At 39.2% G+C, this 3,550-nt stretch overlaps 1 non-coding gene across 1 annotated transcript; it reads left to right on the top strand.

The window, feature by feature from the left end:
* The first annotated feature begins 2,266 nt into the window (after positions 1-2,266).
* Positions 2,267-2,399, top strand: LOC114680008 (small nucleolar RNA SNORA18). The gene has a single exon (XR_003732085.1). It is a non-coding gene; the product is annotated as a small nucleolar RNA SNORA18 (small nucleolar RNA).
* Positions 2,400-3,550: the final 1,151 nt, after the last annotated feature.

The raw sequence follows: 3,550 nt of genomic DNA, 5'->3' as shown, positions 1-3,550 counted from the left end.
TCTTCCCACCACATCCCAGAGATAAAAGCAGTTGCAGGTTTTTATTGCCTTGGATGGGCTCGTCCCTCCCTAGAATGTTGTGCGTTTAGACTTCTTTGCATTTTCAGGTCTCTAATGGTTGTCATGTGTGATGATTGGAATAAATCAAGATTTCCTCATTGTTATATTGCGAGCAACAGCTTTTTACAACCTTTTATACCCTAACAAGAAGCAGAGCTCCCACTATTCTGTTAAACCAGCAAAACCTCTCAGCAACCTCATCTGTCACCATGGCCTTGGAGTCTGGGAGCTAATGGTTTGGTTTTCAACATGTTTGAAAAAAATGTCATAATGTCTCCCCCATGATTTTGTCACAAATCCTATCCATCTTCTCCAAAGTGCTACTCTCAGAAAAACATACCTGTATCTCACAGATACAAAAATTCAGGGAAATCTTAGTTATTCCAACAGGTTGAGTAATTCTACCTTTCTCATTCAAGGTTGGAATTGGACACATATTAATATTAGATCCTCATGTTAGTGTTACCTAAATTCTCACCTCTCCATACATATATAAGGTCACAACTTTAATTGCTGTGTCTTGCTTCAGAAGTTGGGCTAAGTAGGACTTCCTCTAAGTTAAGCACTATTCTGAGCACTTGGATAGACCAAGTCTTTTCTTATAAGACTTACCTATCAAACCTTATAAGGCAAGTATCATTATAATCACCATTTCAAAGCATAGATACCTTGAGTGATGTGGCTAATGACCCATGGTTAGAAACTGAAGACAGGAAGTGTAGATTCAAAGACAATGATCTGGGCAGGCACAGTGGCTCATGTCTGTAATCCCAGCACTTTCGGAGGCCAAGGTAGGCGGATCACCTGAGGTCAGGAGTTCGAGACCAGCCTGTCCAACGTGGTGAAACCCCATCTCTACTAAAAGTACAAAAATTAGCCGAGTGTGGTGGTGCATGCCTATAGTCCCAGCTACTCCGGATGCCGAGGTAGGATAATTGCTTGAACCTGGGAGGCAGAGGTTGCAATGAGGCGAGATTGCGCCACTGCACTCCAGCCTGGGCGACAGAGTGATACTCCGTCTGAGAAATAAAATAAAACAATCAAAAAGACAATGATCCTTTATTTTCCTCTAAGCTATATTGCCATGCACAGTCTCTGCCTCATTACCATTGGGTCATAATGTCTATGGCTGAGCCAATGATGCCTAATTTAAAATCATTTTGAGGAGTATGGTCAAGTCAATTGCAGTCACAAAGAGAACACCTCTGGTTTGTACCATTTTTTATTTGTTTGCTTTGGTTCAGAATTCTATTTTTTATAAAGATTTCTTTTACTCTATTATTTTATTACTGTTACTTAAAAAATTGTCATTACCCCATCCTACCTCCTTATCGACCCAAAGCTAACCTTGACATTGGTGTGGGGAGGACAACTTTTTGTGAAAAGTATTTGCTGCCCTTCCCTGGGGGAGGAGGAGTTTCTCCACCTTGCTGCCATTCGGATTGGCTGTGTGAATTGCTTTGGCCGGGGAAATGTGGGCATAAATGATCCTTGTCTCTTTCAGCAGAAGTGGTTTCACTTTTTCTTTTCCATGTGCCATGGGCCTGGCAAACTCTGAGAGTATGTGCTTTATCTACTTGATTCCAGAGGGAAGAGGATTTGGTGCCATGCTGTGGCCGATGGATATGTGACATACAAGGATGGGAAAAAAATGGGGCGTTATTTGTTATTGCAGCATAACTTAGCCTTTGCTTATAAAGGGTGCGCTGCCAAGACACGTTTTTATGATTTTACTAAATGTATTAAATAGAATATATCTCTAAACCATTTGTGAATTGGTTCTCAAAGTGTGATCCCTGGATCACAAAAGTATGAAAGCAAGATAAAATGGTTTCATTCTTTTGGGGGGAAATAAGATAAAATATGTTCACTTAATAATATTAAGACATTATTTGAAAGTTTTTTACTCTCATTCTTTCATGAGGCTACAGTGGAGCTACCTAAAGGTGTAACTGCTCTGCTGCCTAAGGAAATGAATACTCGCATTCTCGTGTTTCAAAACTTTTTCAGCTTTAATTTCTTGTATACAAAAAATTAATACATGCCACCCAAATGAAATAAATCTCTTTGGATCTTCAGTAATTTTAGGAGAATAAGAGATTCCTAAAACCAAAAAAGAGAAACATTGATGTAGTTTATTGTTTGGTATATTTATAAATTTTACATAAGTGATATTTGGTGACTTGCTTTTTAAACTCAACATTCCGTTGAGGTCTAATCCTGATAGGGCTTTTGCTGTAGCCTGCATGTTGTTGGAAATGCGTCACGGAGTAACTCTGTGGTTTTACTTTACTCACAGGACTTTTGTTAGACCTGTGGGAAGGGACCACAAGGCAGTTGCTGAAGTATGAAAAAGACAGTTACTAAACTGTCATTAGTTTATTAACTGTCTTAGTAAAGACCTGTTAATTTACTTTTTTACCTTAGGTATTGGCATATTCCACACATCTGTACTATTCTTGAATTTCATCACTTGGGAATGAATACGATTTGAACTCGTTCATATTTAGAGAAGGTGTCACTTTGAGAACCAGGCAGATCCACCTACACTGAAAATGACCCTAAAGTAAATTGGTGGAAGAAATCAGATCCCAAAGATTACTGGTGAGTTTTGAAGTCTTCATCAGTATATCCGTATTAAAAGGAGATGACAGAAGCCAAAGTAAAATAATTATGGGCTGACGGAACAACTGGATTAAAATAAACGTCAGTTTCATGTAAAAGGGCTAACTTGAAGGTCATTTTTGAAAATGGTTAATTTTAACTCCAGCTCATTAGAGGATCTAAAGTGACCTTGATGGGCAGTGGAAGAAATCACGACATGAAATTCCTTGAATAAAAATTAATTGACTTTAATAAATGAACTCAACCTTCTCTCGCTAAGGTGTATGAAAATGGGTGCACATAGACTGAGCTCACGCCTTTCAGCTGTTTATGCTGTTATAAAATAGTTTCAAAAAGAGGAAAATATCTGCTCTTCAAAGTTTTCTGAGCATGTGACTTTATAAAGCATATGCATTTGATCACCTTCCCAAATGCCTTTCCTGTACCAATGAATAATACATTTGCCTCACAACTGAAGTGATATACCCTCCTGCTCTGCTTCCTATCCTATTGCCAAATTCAGTGACTGAATGGGCATTTTCATATTCACTCCCCTAACTATGACCTCTCGATTTCACAGAGAAGCTTAATCCCGGTTAGTCTCGTTGTCTCACTGGGGATTCTCTGTTTCCTTGAGGGGCCTCTGAGAGGTGAACAGCTTTGCAAGGACTGGGAACCTGTGACCAGCACAGTGTTAGAAACACTTGAGGCGGTTGTTCTTCCAGGGCAGACATCTCCAACTCCCGGGGGCTCCTGCTTTCCGTCTGTCCCTGAATGCTGATTATGCATCATGAGATTATGTAACAGACAGTTCACAGCCTCTGCATGCAATTTTTTTTCCTACATATTTTATTAGGGAAAAAATAAAATATACACAGTAGAGAGA

The sequence above is a fragment of the Macaca mulatta genome, chromosome 7 (assembly GCF_049350105.2).
Source record: "Macaca mulatta isolate MMU2019108-1 chromosome 7, T2T-MMU8v2.0, whole genome shotgun sequence".
Taxonomy (NCBI): Eukaryota; Metazoa; Chordata; class Mammalia; order Primates; family Cercopithecidae; genus Macaca; species Macaca mulatta.
This window is presented reverse-complemented; position numbering and strand designations above follow the sequence as displayed.